Below are 19803 nucleotides of genomic sequence, written 5' to 3'. Positions count from 1 at the left end.
ACAGTGTGAGTGTGTTTTGTCAGGAGGAATGTCTGTGGTCTCTGCCCGGCCACTCAGTAATGACTCAGTAATAACCAACCTATCTTTCATTAGGCTGGATGAGCGTTTTTTTTTTTCTTCTTTTCTTCACTGGCTCTGTTTTTGTAGCAGTCGTTGGTCAGACAACACATTTAGCAGCCATTAGATAGACACTGATTATAGGCTAAAATGTATGTGATTACTTTGGACTGACCAATAGTTGAATCTGCTTTGCTTTCTGGACAACTCCTCTCAGAGTGACTGATGTTACTCAGTGTTTTCACCTCCTTAAATTATCAACCAATGAAGCTTGTTCACGAAAGGCAATGGTTTTTCAGCTAAAATGAGGACAGTACAATTGAATGTAATAGCCATACATAGTTATACAGGCAAAACTAAAGTGCAGAGACTATGTGGTACCGGACAAGTTTGATCTAATTTGCATGGTTGCATGGTTCCCATAGCATAAAGTCTTGAAATTTTTGTCTAAATGTTTTCAACTCATTTTTTGTTCAGTCTTTATGTATTATTATGTTTTATGTCACAACAAATAGACATCTAGTCTAGTGTTTCTTTAAAGTGCTAGGGGTCCTGTAAAGAGGTCCTAGTGGGGATCAAGGAGGTTGTAGGGGTCTCAAGGAGGTTTTGATGGCCACTGAGACGGTTCTTGTGTTCCTTTTAGGAGGTTCTGGTGGGCCTTTACGAGATTTTAGGGGTCCTTAGGTGGTTGAACACCTATGGAGATTTTGGATATGTGTTAGGCAGCACTCTCCAACTGCATCATCAAAACAACAAATGAGGGAGTGTCTTTTGGTGTTCATCCCTCCACTAGAGCTCCACAGACTTCGAGAATCTATGACAAGGAGCACTGAAGCTGTTATGGAGGCTGTTGGTGCAACAACACCTTACTAACAGACTTTATGTTGAGTTTTCCTTTCATTTAGTACCAAACTGTACATTATTTGGAGAATCTAAAGGAGGTTGTAGGGTCCCTCACATATGTTTGAGTGGTCACTGAGGAGTTTCTTGGAGTCCTTTTGTAGGTTTTAGTGGTAACTGAGGACGTTCTGGGGTACTTAGTGAGGTTTTGATGGCCACTGAGGAGGTTTTAGGGGGCCCTTAAAGAGGTTCTTGTGGTTCCTTAGGAGGTTTAAGTGGGCCTTTAGGAAATCTTAGGGGTCCTTCAGGTGGTTGAACAGGTTTTGGAGTGATTTGTTAGACCGCACTCTCCACCACCATCATGAGGGAATATCTTTTGGAAGAATAATGTTCATCCCTCCAGTAGACTTTCCCAGACCTGGAGAATCTAGGAGAAGGAGCACTGAAGCTGTCTTGGAGGCTCATAGTGGAACAACACCATGATGGGTTTTACTTTCATTTGTCACCCATCTGTATGTGAAATTACAGCTGTAGTATCCAGGAGGCAGGTCCTTCTGTGGTTATGGGTATGAAGTAATGTAAACATGTACTATGCACAGACTAAGTGTGTCTTCATCCACCTTGCAGTTGTCTTATGAGTTTACATGTTTTTCATTGACATGACGCTTTCAGGATTATAGGCATGGACTAACACATATGTTTCACTGTACATGAAGCTTAGTTTTAAATGAGTGTCCTGTTTGAATAAAAGTGATTTAGGCTGTGCTTCTGACATAAGGTGCTCTATCTAAACCAACTGAGGACTGTTTTCGAGACTGGAGCCAGGACAGTCCCTCCAGCAGCAGAATTTGGTTTTCTTATTGCTTCCTTCCTGATGTTGAGGTGTCTTGAATGAGAATGTTGTTCAAAAGTTCAGATGCTTTTCATCTTTGAACATTTCTGACTTTCTGTTCTGCTTTCTGATATGAAAAATTTATTTTTTATCTTACATAACTTCACAGGTAGAGCAACGCATCAACAGTGCCACAGTCTTTGTATTAGTCTAATTTTAATTAGTGGAATGGGTGATTAGCTGTGAAATAGTGAGGTAATGACAAAACACTCCCTTAATCAGTCATGGATTTTGCCTTTTCAGGCTTATCCTCAATAGCAGGAATAAACTGATCACTGACAATCTTTCTAATCAATTTTTCTTGGAGTTGCTGGTTGTGTTCATAATCTTCTTCAATTATCGTTTATATATCAGAATTGATCGGAGCATGCACACTGCAGTTACATACGATCACTCAGTCTTCAACTATGCCAGGTGTAGAAAGACATCATCTGTGTTTTAAGATGTCTCATCTGCATCGTTTTTAGCCACATTTAGGTTTAATAGTCCTGGTTGCGGTGGCAGCAGGCAAAGTAAAGCTGCCAATTATGCTTCTTCAGAAGTGCTTGTCGGAACCCCGAGGTCTCCTCCCAGTTGTACGTGTCCAGAAAACCAGAAGGAGGCATCCTTATCAGATCCCCAAACCACCTCATCTGACTCCTTTCAATGTAAAGGAGCAGTGGTTCTTCTCCGAGCTTGTTCTGGACTTCCAGGCTTCTCATGTTGTCTCTGAGGGTCTTAAGTGGCTTGTACAGTGATCTCATTCTTTTGGTCACTACCCAGAGCTGGCAAATTGAGAGCTTCACCTTCAGGCCCAGCCCCTCTTCACCAAGACAGTCCGGTACATTACTGCATTACTGCTGACACTGCACTAATCCTCCTGTAGATCTCCCGGTACACCTTACCCTCCCTCGTGGAGAATACCCCAAAGCTCATAGCCACGACCTTCGGTGCATACAGCGGCAATTTGCAGCAAAGTATGAAGCAGCCGGAATTAGAATCGGCACGGAGTCTGAGGTCATGGCACTCTGCTGTTAAACAGTGAATTGGCCCCCCCTTAGGGCAGCAACTCACTCTCTCTCTTAGTGAAGGAGTTCAAGTATCTGAAGGTCATATAAATGAGCTACTTCTGAAATGTTGTAGTTGACTGAATTGGTTGATGAACAGAATGAAAATGCTGCTGAAGATGATAGAAAAGGGTGAACAGGTTCTCAGTGGTCTGTATGAACTCTAACCAGAACAATGATCCCTGGAAGATATTGTGAGAACATTCTGGACAAGTCATATCTCAGCTTTTCATCTCTTTAATCAATGCATCTCTATGGTTTAATATGTATCAGACCTCTACAGCCTTTTTTTGAAAGAGTTATAAAGTGCTGTACAGGCAATAACATCGATAAATAACTGCTAATATGATAAACACAAAAAAAATGCCAGAAATGAATCAAAAACAGAATTACTGGAAAATGGCAATAAAAAGTATAGGAGACGTTTCCAAAGCAGAAAAGCCAAGAGATTCTCAGTAACAGAAATTAAGAGACTCTGTTCACTCAGTCTATTCAACAGCTGTTGAAGTCCAGCTGTTCTTGGGTTGATTTCAACCTTGGTTGTCAAACCAGAGAGATGTTGGGCTTCCCCAAAGCAGTTCTTAAGAATTTTTGGTGTTGTCCCTAGAGATGGTGAAATGAAAGAAGGAAAAAAAACCCAACAAGAGACAGTACTTCTCTATAAACAAGCAGAGCGAAAGAGCAAAGACTGAAGTTTAACAGCAAAACAGTTAAATAGAAAACATGTGACTATTTCAGCATTCAAGAGGAGAGGAAAAAGAAGGGGGCCCAGATATAAACAACCAAGGAACATGAGCCCAGACTGTTACAGGTGTGTTAGCAATTATGAACACCTTTAAACTTTTATGACTCTGGGAAGAGGGCCAGCAACTGGAGAATGTTTTTACTGTCACTAATTTTCTATACCAGAGTTTGGGCTGTCAGAGTGGTTTCACTGGTATTCCACTGCACAATAAAGCAAGTCAATGGGGAAAGCCACCCACAACAACACACTAAACACACATTATTCCTGTCATGTTGACTCGCTCAATATGTTTGGGAACATGAGTAAGCCTTTTTTAAAGCTTGGAAGTAAAGGTTCTTGTGTTTTTGTACCAAAATAGAAATGGACATGTATTAAAAACAGTTTGCCTTGCTCATTTTGCTGCAGTTTGCTTAATAATGGTAATAGTAAGTGCTAAATTTGGACTTGGTCTAACTTGGTCCAGTCAGTTGAGATGCCCAAATCAGAATAATAAATGGCCACCCAATTGTAATGTTTGTGCTCCCCTTAGAGGTTCCCTGTGGAGTTTTCTTGTAAACAAAGAACCTTATGTTTACATTCAGTGTTTCTCACCAGAACACATTGTGTGTATCCTTGAGGTCTAACAAACATGTTGAAGGCATTTCCTTCCTCATAAAACATTTGCAAAGCAGATTTTTTTGAATATTTTAAATCATTGCATTGCATTTATATTTACTAGCTTACAGTCTTTTTCTTCACTGCCTTTGTTGGTGTATTACTGCGTTTCTTTGTGGGTTATCGCCAGCAACTGTTGATCAGAGGAATAGCATTAAACTGGCAGCAGGAATGTTTATCTTGTCGCCCACTTGCCTTGTGAATGTGCACAATACACATGAACGAATACAAACAAATAGGGACCCACTCATAAAAACATTGTATGACACCATGAATGCTTTCAAGGAGAGACTGTCTGAAAGTGTGTGTAATAATAATTTTTACAATTATCACGTCATGCCCCTCTCCATTCAGTGGCCATTCAGAACAGGTATAAACACTTTAGCCTTTAGATGTGGTCCAATGCCACGACATAAAAACTAGTTTGTTTGAAGCACGATGACACCTTTACAGTTGTAAGATTTAAGATTTCTGTCCTGGTTGATTTGAAATCAACACTCCTTGAACAGCTACTTACTGAAACCTATCTAATACAATGAAAAGGGCTATTGGTGAATTTGTTTACAGTGCAACCAAACAATCTTACATTGTTTTAATAAAAAATAAAAGCAACCAAGGTCTAATTTCATGCTGCGCATCACACAAGTAGTTTTACACACAACAGCAGAGCATTAATGTGAAGCAGCAATAGGAAATATTCTGTTTGCATTAGCAGTAACGTAATACAGCTTTGAGACATGACAATTTTCAATTAATCAATTTTCTGAATATTGTATAATTAATAGCTTCAACAACCTCTAACCTGAAATTCAACTAACCACTCAGACCACAGTCCAATCTTTTATATCTGTGCATTATTCCAGTAGAAAGGAAGAAATTGAAGAAATTGTCTTATTTGGAAGGGCAGAAACTGCTTCCTCATTTTGTGTAACATCCAAGCAGTGTATCACATCAGTGTTTCTGGTATCCTATTGGTGTATTTGTTCCATTTGGATACGTTTCTACTTTGTAGTCAAGTCAGTTTTATTTATACAGCTGAAAATCACAAGTTTATTTCAGAGGTACTTATAGTCTGTACAACATAACAATCCTTCGACCCTTGGTCCAGATAACAAAAAACTCCACAAAAAAGACTTCTTTCCGTTGTCGGGGTAGGTTGAGTCGTAAAATGCTATTTTTCAACAAACTGGTAAAACCAGTTAACTTGCGTGTTGTAATCCTTGAGGTTGCCTGCTTTAAACCCACCACTTTTCGCTCATGTAAACACAGTCTTCACAACGGTAAACTTTTTTCTGGCTTATTTCTTCTGACAGCTGCGGTCGACGTGACTGTGAGCTGGGTTTTAGGGTGACAGGTGTAAGCGAGCGATACATAACGGCAGACTGAAGCCAGCCTAGACAAAACAACATACGTCAGTGAATTTACTCCACACACAGACGACCATTTGACTGCAGAGTTGCTTTCGACACAGTGGACCACCTGGCTAGGCATTAAACAGCCTTGGTCTTCATGGGTCTGGCTGACAACTGACATGATGTATTAACGCTGAGAGCTGTGTGTGTTGGTATTTTGACATAGCCACCCTTCAGCTCTAGGCTGCCGCCAGCAGCTGCAGACCTGACAGTGAGGTTTTTCATTTTAGCTCAGAGACTCATTATGTAATGTGTTACATGTTTTTCAAATTAAATGGTTGACACAAAACTACCACCTTCAAATCCATTATTAGTGTCCCTGTGAAATTAAACAGAGAGTAATCAAAATGATCACCTAACTCTGCACAACAGGCAGCTGTTTTAGCAAACAAGCTCTGATAAACCCACTATACCTATACACTACCTGCCCAACACCAAATGAAAGACAGACAAAGTTAGAGACTAGCTGATGAAGAAAGTGGAAGAGCCAGACCACTTTTGAGATTGTTTGTAGTAATTTTTGTGTCTCTTTCAGTGACATTTTGCAAGTAAACCAGGCCTCTCAGGTGCTGTGTTCGTTTAAAAACAACTCAAACTTAGGTATTTAGTTGACGCTGGAGTTGAAAAGACGCAGTCATATTCCATTCCAAAGCGTCCTGTCACAACAGATCCACTCCTCTGTACAGATATTATACAAAATACTACAGCACACTATACAAAACATTATAGGAAACCATCAAAGGCTGTGGCTCAGGAGGTAGAGTGGGTCGTCCATTAATTGCAGGGATGGGGGTTTGATCCCTGGCTCCTCTTGTCCACATGTCTAAGTATCTATGTTGACATGTGAAAGCACGATGTCTAAGACCCAGTTTCTACCAAAATACCAACAACTCTCAGTGCGTTGCCTCATTTGAATTAACCTCCTACCTGTTTTTGCCTCTCCTCCCAGCTGTGCACCGTATGCGCTGGGCACCAAAATACCACACAGACAGGGAATTTCAAGGGGAGCACTGCTTACGCTGGTCATTAAGCAGCCACAAAAATAGGGCTTTTAAACTCTTAGCCAGTTCCGAATGTCTACTGACATTTAGCATTGGTTTATCAGAAGTAGTCTTGGCTGGACGTCCAGATATGGAACCTGTCCTGGAAATGTACACTACTGCTCAAAAGCTTGGAGTCACCTGTTATATTGATGTTTCTTCTTTCCTAAAATAATGGCTATTTTAACATAGATAAAAACATTATTATACACAATGTATTATTTACATTTGTTCTGTTTAGTTGGAATACTGTTGTAACCATACATTCTATGTCTAATCTTTCTAACAATCTATCTTTTTTTATGCATAAATAAAAGCACAGCATTTAGAAATGCAAGACTTGATGATTAAGGGACATTATTTCAACCTTAAATGTCAAGTTGTTTATTTTATATCTATATATTTATTTATAATACAATGGTTGGAGAAACGCTTTAGCCAAGGTGATTTAAAGGGTCAATCTATGTCTTTCATATGGTATTGTTAGTTCTAAAATATCCCTTGTATTGTTACTAAAATATCCCTAACCGAATCAATATTGAATTATATGAATATTGAAACCTTTTGAATCGGAATCGAATTGATTCGGGAAATCAGTGGTGACACCCAGCTGTACTTGTTATTGGCATTACAGTGCACTTGACACTGAAACAGAAACCTGTTCCTATTGAATTCTGCACAGATTTTAATGCTAAGGTTCCAATTTATTTTACCAATGACTGCTGATTGCTCAGAGGTATCTTTGTCTCTTTCTGTACTTTCAGTTGTCAGTCTGGTTGAACCACTGCAACAGCGTTTTGTTCTCAATGTACAAAACATTACTTTTTTACTTACCAAATCAAGCTTTTGTGGCAGTCGACTCCAAACTTTTAAGCGGTAGTGTATATGACTTCCAAGAGTGAGCCTGGACTGACTGACATGAAATGGACATAATCTGTACATTCATGTGATGTTGAGTTACCCATTTAAACTCACTAGCTCAGTGCTTGTGTTGGCTCATCTTTTATCTATAGTTTTCATAGTGACATTACTCTTTCTAAACATAATGCACAAGTGAAGTTGCACAAGTTGTTCCAACAGTTGAGTTGCCTGTTTTACAATGTTAAAGAAATGAATTCTTAGGTCTGTATTACTATAGGTGTATTATTTTTTTCTGTAATCTTTTGGAAGTTACAGCCCTGTGCAAGAGAAGTATTCTGTCTTCCTATTTACTATAGAAGTGAGTGTTTTTCCTCATGCCGAGCTTTGGTTCAAATGCTGGCATTCAGCCTTGGAATTCAGTCCCAGAGGATCAGTGGACGACCTGATAGTTAAAACAGAACAACTGCAGCCTCCACAAGGAGACCACCACTTTGGTTTTAGAAACAACAGGTTAGTTATTCATTTTTACAATATTTTTATTTTTTCCATAGCTCAGGGGTTAAAGAAGGTTGTATTATTTCTCTGCACATTTGAATGGTCTCTTCCACATCATATCTTTATTACAAAGAATTTTTTGTCAGGCAATGTTTTTATAAAGGGAAATGGATTACTTTCACTTTTGTATTTTTGACATCATCCTTCATTAAAAATTAACAGTGTTCCATTTCTTGTAAATCACTAACTCTGGTTTAGTAGGTGCAACTTAAAGGTGGAGTATGCGATTATGGAGAAAACCAATACCATGACAAATACCATGATATAGAACGAACAACGACACAGCAAGTAATGTAACAAATATTAGCTAGGTTCTCAGTTAGCTTAGCTAGGTTGTGGGTTAGCAAACTGTCGTTACAGTTGCTGCTACGAAGCTAACAGCCAGAGCCAGCAAACCAGCTCCAGACAGCGATACTCATAACTCTGCTACTATAGCTAACATCACAACAGCAGCATATATTGGCAAACTAGAAAGTAAGCTGAATGTCCGTGGGCAAGTCAGTTAACATTACCTGACACACAAATCATGGCTGGAATAGTGTTGTGTGGCTCAGTCAGAGCCACTTTGTTTGTTTCCCATTTACAGAGTTTTTTTTCAGCGCACACACTGAACAGACAGCTAGCAGACCGTGCGGAGACATTCGCTTTTTGACAAAAGATGTGTATTGGATTAGAATTAAGGCCCATTCTGATCTAAAATCATAAACATAAACACACTATAGCCGTTTTAAAAGCAGAGGAATTCTAACTATAAATGCAGTTTTTATGTTCAAGTTTTTAATCCGTAAGAAAAAAAGGCACAGATGATTTTTTTTGTGCTCATTGCTTTGACGGCTTGTTTGCTTGATGTATATTGTATCACTGTGAAGCTGTATTGAAGAGTATTGTAGAGCTGCTGCTGCTGCTGCAAACTGCTGTATGTGTGGTTCCTGTTGTCAGAGCCAGATGCAGAGCAGATGTTGGGGATGCATAGGGAGGAAGGCTGGGATTTAAAGTTTGCTGTTGCACATTCGACTCTGTCATGCAACAGAAGTTCTCTTTAAGACATCTGATAAATTGTTGCTAGGTTGAAACTAGTGTAGGTGCAGGAATTGATGTCAGACCTGGACTGGAGCATGCTTTCAATTACTGCCCAATAATTTTGATATGACAGTGATCGTATGCCAAAACATTTTCCTTGTTTGAATTTTTAAGAAAATCCACATGTTGAGTTGAATGTGTACTCTTTCCTGTTTTGTTTTTATTACATGCTTAGTTCAAGATATCCATTTGCCTCCATTTTATTTTTTTATTCTGTCCAGGCCAAAGGTAGGCCTCGCTGTCTCAGGGTAGAGATCGAGTTTTGTTCTCCTCTGGTTTATTCTTGGTTTATTCACCTCAGACTTCATCAAGAGCCATTGAATTCAGCTGCCATGAATTATACTGGATCTTTGGTTCATGTCATGTTGTGGACATCTCAGGGTCTGCTGTCTGTGTGTAGCTGCTGACTGTTTACTGTAAAGAGCCCTTCGTGGTTCTCTAAGCCTGGAAGCTCTTATCCCAGCATGAGGTTTACTGTCAGCTCTCTACTCCAACAAAACACCTCAGCACCCAGGCTGGAGGGTCTTTCAGTAGGTTCCACCGGGGGTGAGTGGGATGGGTGACCAGGTCTGTGTTGTTATTGTCATTGTTTAAAGCAGAGACAGAAAGAAGCAATTGGTTTGTAGACCTAAAGGACTAAAGAATTTTTAGATACTGAAATCCAAATTCCAACTGTAAATAACATTTGGAAAATGAAATTTGAAAGATTCAGGGTTCCTTTTGTGATGTAAAGGAGGGCAGGTTACCTGCAGAGTCAGAATAAACTCTCAATGGTCATCGGCATCTTTTAAACTTCATGGGTGGATTGTGGTAAATGCATGTAAAGACCATTTATCTACCTCTAAAAATCTAAAAAAGTATTTAAGTAGATCCCCTGGGGTGTTTATGTTGAGTATAGATGGGTAAATAGGCTCTCACACTTCTCTTGTAAATTTTAGGCTTGCTAACATTGTCCTTCTCCAAAATCGTGGTATTAACACCCACCACCCACTCACGCTGGGCATAGGTAATAACAGTTGAACCCTCCTTTGCACTGAAGGCAGAAAAAACATTGATTGGTACCTCGGTGGGTCGGACAGACAGGACAGAGGTAGATAAATAAAATACCATGAAAATCTATCAGCTGCTATGTGGAGCTATATTTTTCTCATGTATAGCGTTTCATGTTGGGTAAAAGTTATCTTCCAGGTGCCTTGGAGATCAGGGCCCATTTATCAAGTGTCTGATAGTAAGCAAGTCAGTACTAACTGGACAAAAATTCTCAGAGTGATGCATATTTGATACTACTTTTAGGAAAATATTTAGCAAGGGAAATTACAATGACATCTCTTGTGATATTAAGGAGAACTCCAGAGGTGTCCTTATCTGTTGATAGCTGAGATTGGTGTGCCACAGCCCAGAGGGCTCTAACATCATTGCTGCATGTGCAATACTGCGCAATATATGCACGGTGCAGCACTCTTATAGTATAATACTAAAATATAGACATTTATTTTTTAGGTACACAAGTGGCTTGCCTGACTGGTTTTAGTCTTAATCCAACTTTCAGCATGATCCCTAGGAGGGATTCAAAGATGCTTGATAAATACTGGGCTAGGAGTCAGAAGTTCCAAGTATTCATACAACTTGGCCTAGTTATAGCATGTTTACCAAGTTAAGACTCATGCATCACTAAATTGAAATGTCACACCGCACAGATCTAGCAATATTTAGTGTTACCACCTTCTAGATGGAACTGTTGAGTAAACGATTGATAACCAAGTGACAAAACTAGCTAACTGAATGTACAAGTTGTCCACGAATGGTGATAGTTATTCACCCTGCTTAACCCCATTAATACATGAAGAGTCAGATACAGTGGCACCCGACCTAAGATGCCCGTTCTAATTAGAAAACCAATACACAAGAATTTGGAGTAGATATGTAGTTACTACTTTAAGGCTCATTTTATAAAAAAAAAGTTATTTGATTTGATTGATCAACAGCCTGAGAACAGCATCTAAGAAACACATAGTGTAATTGCAACTATGGTAATGGACACGGATTTGCTTTACAGCAAAGACGTGCACAAGTTAAAGAGAGAAACAACTGATTTTTACAGCCTCTATGTAGAGAGTTTGGCAAATAAAACAAGTGCTTTTGTTTCTTCTGATCAAATCTTTTATTTTTTTCACTGCCTTGGCGCTGTGTTGTGTCGGCAGTGTTAGTGTCTTGATAATGGTCTCTGTCTGTTGGTACTGGACAAGAGACCGCCTCTGATTAGACTGTCAACTGAGACATGACGGTTTGGACTAAACCAGTATGAGACATATGGAGAGTATTACTGGCTGACTGGGTTCCAGTGTGCGTTGGTATTGGATAGTTGTTCTCTGTTCTCTGATGACTACTGGATTTGTTATCCCAGCATTCCTGGCATTTTCCTTCTCCCAGACAGAAACTGAGGGACAGTTAAGCGTTGGCTCAAAGGTGATTCATGTTGAATTTGAATCTTTTGAAATACTAAATATCAGTAATTCCAGTACAATCCAGCCCTTGGTTATTCTAGTGATCCCCTGGTGTTTTAAAGTTTTCACACAGTGATTCATTTGTCTTCAGGTTGTCTGTCCCAGCTGAGCATTTACCATCTTTATCAGTCAGAAGATAAAGACTTACTTACAGCTGGAAGGCACTTTGTGTAACTTGGATCCTGCTGAGAGAGATAAAAACAAAGGGAGTTCAGAGTCAACATGTGTTTTCAGGTACCATACATCATTGTTGGACTTGAGGCTGCTGAAAATGAAACTGCTTTAATGGAATGAGTTAAAGAGTTTATTTAGATAAAATCTCACTAAAGATGAATGCATTATTGTTTTTATTTATGTTTTGACATCTAAACTTAACACGGTGCTCTGACAACAAGGTTTTTACTCACCCATGTGAAATAATTGGATGTGACATCAAACAGCATGGCTTTTCACTTTTTAAAAATATAATTTAAAATAATATCAATTACTGATTAATTGATATTGAATCACCACAATTATTTCTCCCACAGTGGAAAATGTTCCTTACCGCACTATACAAAGCAAATATGTAGCCTTTGCCATTTGTCTGCATTCTGTGCCACAGTGTTTAGTCAATATCAGTTAGTTCTCCACCATCTGAAATACTGCAGAATGAAGGTTGTCTTGTCTCTTCAGTTATCCAACATGAGCAGCTTGTTAACATTGTCAGTGCTCCTCATTAAAACCAATGAGTCCCACTATTGGCTGGCTGACAGTCTTCACTGGCAATTGCAGTATGATGGGACTAGTTGAAGGCCTGTGATCTACACAAGTCTGTGGACCAAAGCATAATGGGGCATATGGGGAGTGTTGTTTGTTGAGAGGGTCCCAGTGTTAGGTGGTGTTGGATAGTTGTTCTCTGTTCTCTAATGACCGGATTTGTTATCCAGACATTCCTGCTGTTTGGGAAACTGACCATTAATCGATTATCAAACGTTGCTGATAATTTTTTTGCCGATTGGCTAGTCGATGAATCAGCTAATTGCTTAATGACTCTTGCAAAAATAAAGTAGCTTGAAATTCTTCAGTTGTCGGGAACACCAGTTTTTTTGATCTATTTTAATTTTGCCTCAACTGTAAGGCCTTTTTTTGTGTGTTTTTTTTTTTTCAGACGATGAATCATACCCGTCCAGTGGTACAGTAACCTACTCTGTCTTCTCCCTACTACAGTTACAGTTCATCTATATTATTGTTTGTGGTTTAAGTCAATGCGTTTTTCATGTGTTTGTGAAAGCAGGGGAATTCTGGGAAGTTCCCATGTTAATGTAATTATGTCTGTTTAATAGGACATTGTGGTCTTGAATGTTTCCCTCTGCTAATTGTGATGAGGAGAACACGGCTGTCTCTTCAGCAGTAGACTCCATCTGGATAAAATCTCTTTTTATTGGACTGCTCTTCAAAAGCTCTTCCTTTAAGATCGCTACTGGCTAAAACAGTGTCTGTGATTCTGGCTGTCTCTGTATTTCTCATCTGTCTCTCTCATTTCTACTCTCCTGTCTGTCTTTGTGCCTTTATCAATGCTACAGCATTCCCTTAACACTTTTTAATGCAGTTTTGTCCATAAATTTAAAGTTTTTTTCAATAAGGCTGCATTTTTATAGCGCTTTTGCCCAAAGTGCATTACAATTTTTGCCTCTCATTCACCCATTCACACACACACACACACACACACACTCACACCTGGTGGCCTGACCATCAGGAGCAATTTGGGTTTCAGTGTCTTGCCCAAGGACACTTCGACACGTGGACAGGAGGAGGAGCTGGGCATTGAACCGCCAACCCTGTGATTAGTGGACGACCCGCTATACCTGAGCCACAGTCACCCACTAATACTTAGACCAGGAGCACATATTCTGTGACAGACTACATCCCTTTACATTCATCATGAGACTAATACACAAGCTTAGTTTTGTGCAGAACAGTTACTGTTATTTGGAATGGATGAGGGCAAGTACTTCATGCTTAATTTACTTAAGATGGTAATTGTCACTGGCACCACTTGGTTGCTTCTAACAGAAACGTGTAACTGTTCTGCAGAATCTTTCACACCAAGATGGATGTTTTCCAGACACTGTTATCGATGTTATTATATATGACCATGTTTATGTGTGATACAGCCAGCTTTAATCAATAAATGATTTTTGCTTCATGCAATAATGAGGTGATTTTAGACAGACAAACGTGTTGTATCACGTTAACTCAAGTTTGGAATCAACTTGTGAAGCAACAGATTTTTCATTTGTGACTGGTTTTACTACTTTTATACTTTTATTTGATGCTCCCAGTTACACCTACACTCTCTCTCTCTTGCTTTTTCTATCTCACTCACACACACACACACACACACACACACACACACACACACACACACACACACACACACACCCTCTCTCACACACAGTCATCATAGGCCAGGTCTTTCCACTCAAGAGCCAGACAGCAATTGGCTCGTCATCTTCGTTGCTCATTTTTCATGTCAGTCTTTTCCCTGCAGAAAGCATCACTGCTGGGATTCTCTCACATGAACAAACAGGCCTTTCAGTCTTCGCCTCTAAACATTTTAATTTCACTGGCCTCATTTAGCCTTGGTTCTGCTCTGGATGAGTTGGTGGTGTATGTTTTAGTTTTGTGTGTGTGTGTTTTTGGACAGTGACTGTGTGTTGAGTGAGCGTTGACAGACTAAACGACCAATTTTCTCCAACTTTTGAGTGTTTTTTTGCTGTGATTTTGGCATCATGAAGTGTTTGATTCCTCTCTGAAAGCGTCAACTGCAGTCTGGGGAGACTTTGTGCCTCATTAGTTATTTGGGTTTGTTGGCAGTAACAGTTCAGGATTTGTCGCGCACTTAAAAAACATGATGATGATGTGCTGGTTGAGAATGGCTCTGAATGGACGTGCTTTTGCAGTAAACTAATGACGATCTGTGATAATTGTGTTTTGATGCTTGGACTTGTAACTGTTAACTTTGCAGAAAATGTGCAAGGCTAAAAACATAGAAGTACTGTCTCGTGCATTTATAAACGTAACCCTAATCTGGATCCGAAATGCATTAAGACTATGTCCACACTAATAGATAGCTAGATAATTTTGACAACGCTGTTTACGTGTGATGACAGTGTGTGTCCACACTCGTATTTTCAGGTCGTTTTAGTAAAGATGCCATGAAACACCTGAACAACAGGACTGCTGAATCTCCTTTTCTTCATCTCTTCATCCTTGTGAGGACCATTGTGATTGTGGTCAAAGAGAGAATTATGTTTTTTTTTCCTACTCAGAATTGAGATGACCATTTTCTCTCACGATTCTTAGGGACACCATCTTTTTTTTTAATGAAAAAAATATTTATTGCATTCTGTATTGTCCTGTGTTACTGAGCAGACAGCTGAAATTTAACTGCATTGGACGCTAAATTTAAGAATAAGCAACTACGATTCTTATCTACTGTGTTTAAAAGTATACAAGACAAATGTTTTCATGTGTGTGCACGTGTAATTGGAAGAAAAGTAAAGATTATTACCGTTTTACACAGCTTATCTATAGGCTGTGCCCGAAAACACTGAGGTCAGATTTATTCAGTTTTAGAAAAGTATTGTTTTCGATTGTCCGAGAAAATGGCCTAGTGTGGACAGGCGGCCAAAGATGAAAAAAAAAAGGTTTGTTTTAAATTCGTCTGCCTTAGTGTGAACGTAAGTTTTTCATGGTTCAACAAGCTTCTTCTTAGAGTTTTATTTTACCATGAACAGTAGGCCTACAGCAGAAACCTTTTGGATACATGAATGATGGTTAAGGATAGGCATTGAAAGGAATTCTGATTTGATTATTAATTCTTCTTATTGATCCAAGTCTGATATTGTAAATGAGTAATTCTGGTTTATAACAACTTGGGTCTTATTTTTTATAGTTTTGTCCATTTCATCATTGTCTCATCAGTAATAATGACTCACCAACTTGGTAGCTGTGATATGGGGACACGGTGACATCACTAAAAAGAAGTCTGACAGGTTAAGAGACGTGAGCAGTCAGACAATCAGACAAGTTGGTAACAAATCCCCAGGTTAGACAAACTTATTTGGTAGAGGGGAAAAAAGGTGAAAGGTAAAATGATTACACAAACTGTCCATTGTTAACATCCATTACAGTTGACAGACCCACTTCCTGCTTCAACTTTGACCTAACTTACTTACCATACTTGTGTGCATACAGTTTTCCTATGCATTGAGGGGTTATTACTGATATATCGGTGCTCACATGACCCTCGTCTTTTAAGTTGTAGCGGCCCCTTGAAATTCTCCTGAAACAGTGCTGCTGTATGGACTTTACATATTTTTCCTCTGCAGTGGGAGGACTCATCTGTAGCCTTTTGACAGGAAGCTTGAGATAGCAGGAAGAGTTAGGTGACCTTTCAACCTGTTGGGCGTAAGTCTTTTAAAAGATGGAGCATCAGATTTGAAAAGGAAACGCTGACATTTTTCTTGCTGGAAAGTTAATGAGAATTAGATGGTAGGGTGTTATTTCAGTAGCCTTGAATTCATCAGTGAGTTGTGAAGTGATTGATGAGGTTTTCGGGTCTCCAATCAGAGGAGCGGCTGAACGCAGTGGCCCTCTCCTGCTTAATGACTCTACCATTGCCCACTTTGTCCTCAGTTTGTAGTCTGGAAACCTGAGCTCCCTCTGTGCCTCCTCTGCCTCTTTTGTTGGCCTCTAACCAGCTTCTTCCAGGCTCACAGCGCAACCAAGGTCATTCACTGCATCCTCTCAAGACAAACATGTCAAAGATAATGTTAAAAATGGCAAGCCGTAAAATCCCAATGTTCCTCCCAACGTTTCTTTGATGGAAAATATTTCTGACACTCTGGGCATCAAATACCTAATTATCATCAAACTCGAGTTCAGCAAGATTGAGTCTCATTTTGCTCCAATCAACTCAAAAAATGCAGCCAAGTTTGAAAATTAAACTGCCTCAACTGTCAGAGTAAAGTCGATTCATTATGACAAGTAAAATTGGATTATGAACTTTACGAACGACACGTCTGACACTAATCTAGGTTTAAAGAGCACCAAACTATGGAACTATGGTAAGATTTTAAAAAAGGTTTGAATTAACACTGTTGTTTTTTAGACTACCTTAAAATCTTGCAATGGAAGATGTAATGGAACTACAAAAACTATGAAATTATAAAGTTAATCCTCGTTGATGCAGTCCATTCATGGAGCTGCTGGAGCTTACACCCCATCTACAGTTCATCATCTGAGGCAGTGGCATATTATGGTGTGCCTTGCTTTATGGCTTTAACATGAAGGAGGAAAAAGTTGGACAACTATTTGATAGGTAAAGGAGGCTGAAGAAGAGGAAATGATAGAAAAGTGATCAGAATTTTTAGTTTTTGGATTTAAAATATTTGAACTGCAGAGAGGGACAGCTGATTTATCTCCCCAGGCAGTTAAACTGCCTTTAAAATGTACACGTTCCTGAGAAAGCATGATAAATCCAGTATGCATCACAGATTTACAGTTTTTACCACAAAAAAAGAGAGAGAGAAAGAAAGAAAGGAAAAGGTGTCCAGCAGCTTTTCACCTGAAAGAACTTATTGAGGCCTGGCGAGGAGGCGCTGACTAAAAGAGGAAAAGGAGATAAAAAGACTGACTGATATTTTAGTGATTTTTGTGGGAATATTACAACACAGAATTAGGTAAAGAAATATAGCGTGGCTGAGGAAGTATCCCAAATATGATTAATATCCCGTATTAAGTATTTGACATGATGTTTTTGTGCTGAAATTATTCTGCAATTAGTTGTTTCACAGAAAATGTATTGATCATAATCCAATTATAGTTTGTCATTTATCAAGTAAAAATACCATATCACAAACATATAATGATACAAATCTAACCGGTCAGTGTGAACTTTAAACTAACTTCAACTCGATGTAAACTCTAAAACGTGTTCAGCCTGGTGTCTGACCTGCAGTGCAGCAGTGAGTCTTTACTCACACCCACCATCCCCACCTGATTGAGCCGTTTGTCTCGACTTTTCCCAACTTGTAAAAACTTTTCCCTGCCATTGTGATGTGCTATTCTGATTAATTACTGCAAATAACATAATACTAATAATAATAATAACAATAATAATAACGTACAATGTGATCTATCAGTCAATCACCTGCTGAGCTGAATCAGAAAGATCATGATGCATCTCATCTCATTTTAAATGTAGTTACTAGATGGCGGTTTAAAGAAAATCGTCTCACTCGTTTAACACATGGCTTTTGCTGTGTGAATTGGCACCACTGCTTGTTTTCCCTGAATAAGCTTTAGGGAAAGATTGTTAGATACTGATTGTTGCAATTAGGATACATGACCTTTTGTCATGCAAATTCAGGCAAAAGAAGGCTGCATTTCTGAGCTGGCTTTCTCTAAGTCTTGTTGTTAAACTGTAATGACCCTTTTTGTCCACACTTTGAAGGAGGTGGCAACTTAACTGGGACATAATTAACATGCGTTCTACTTTAACATGTAGAGCATCGTCGTATCGTTGATCAGCTTATTTTTCTGACTAACTTCACTAGCTGAAAGAATAATCTGTGCAGGATAGGAAGCGTGTAGAGAGAAGTCGTGGATGGAGGACTAAGTGGAAGATAGAAAAGAGTAAGAGGAGTGAAAGCAGAGGGTGAAGAGAGGTAAAAGCCCTGAAGTTGGGACCATTTTCTGTGTGTGTGTGTGTCTCTGTGGCTGTACGACGTGGCAGAACGAGGCCTGGCCAACCGGCAGATCTGTTCCATATGTTTCCTGGAGAAAGAGAGAGAGGCAGCTCCCCTCCACCCCACCCACAGCACAACGAGTCTTCGTTTAAAAAGACAAAACAGTCGAGAAGCAAACCACCCGCAGCACTATGTCATTGTACTGTACTGTAGCTCGGTCTCGTTTTCTGTGGACTGTAGATATCAGTTACAGTTAAAGATGGGTCTGACAAAGGGAGTTTGCAGGTGTTGTGTTTCTGGGAGTCTGCAGGGAGCTGGCTGCTGTTTGACAGGGGCCTCCCAGAGAGACTGAGGGGGCAAAGAAAACACACACAGCATGTCGCGTTTTCACATCGGTTTCATCACATTCATCATTCCTGTGTGTGTGTTTCACTGTTTGAATTGTTTTTGTCGGCGGGGCTAGAATGAAGAACTTTTTATGTCTCCTTCCGAAAATATATTTTGAAGCAAGTTGAAGCAGTTGTTAAATGACAATGCTTTTCTCTCCGTAACTGGACAGTCCATTGTTTTACACGGGATGGATCCCTCACCAATGTATGTCACACACGTACAACCTGTTTCAACAGGAACATCACATTAGTGATACCTCATATAGCCAGTAGTGATAAAGTGAATTGTTTTGGTTCACTCTTGGCGCTCTTAACCACCTTGTTTCCACCAGCAGCAGTCAGCTGTTTTCATCAAACAAGCTCTGATAAACCCACTGTACACTACCTGTCCAGCACCAAACAGCAGACAGACAAAGTTAGAGACTAGCTGGTGAAGAAAGTGAAATATCTAGCAGCTAAAGAGCCAGTTGTTTTTCTCAGAAGTTGGTGGAGACCAAACCAGAGCTAAAAGGAGATTGAATATTGAACTTCATCTGGTGGACACAAACACAACTGTAAATAAATGATGATATTGCTGTATGTGTAAGTAAGCAGCTTTCAACTTTAAAATGTGATGTGGTGACAGCTTGTTCTGCTGCCCCCAAGTGGCCAAGAAATCAAGTAATGCAGGTTTATAATGATGATGATGATGATGATGATGAAACTTTTTTTTATTTATACAGCACTTTTCAAAACAGAGCTACAAAGTGCTTTACATGGTTGGGTTGAACCAGGATTAAAACATTTCAGAATTACCTAACAATAATATAAAATAAATACAATAATAATAAAACAGATAAGACATGTTAGAAATATAACAGTATGCTAGCATTAATAAAAAGCCTTTTTAAAAGGTAAGTTTTGAGAAGTGATTTAAAAGATGTCACTGATTCTGCAGCCACAAATCTTCAGGCAGGAAGTTTCAGAGCTGAGGGGTCCTGACTGCAAAAGC

General features: G+C 39.4%; 1 protein-coding gene across 2 annotated transcripts in view; it reads left to right on the top strand.

Annotated features, from left to right (window-relative positions):
- LOC122865028 (centromere protein P) overlaps positions 1 to 19803 on the top strand; it is a 100828-nt gene that overhangs the window by 24675 nt on the left and 56350 nt on the right. The window lies entirely within an intron of this gene.

Source organism: Siniperca chuatsi, linkage group LG2 (assembly GCF_020085105.1).
Source record: "Siniperca chuatsi isolate FFG_IHB_CAS linkage group LG2, ASM2008510v1, whole genome shotgun sequence".
Classification (NCBI taxonomy): domain Eukaryota; kingdom Metazoa; phylum Chordata; class Actinopteri; order Centrarchiformes; family Sinipercidae; genus Siniperca; species Siniperca chuatsi.
This window is presented reverse-complemented; position numbering and strand designations above follow the sequence as displayed.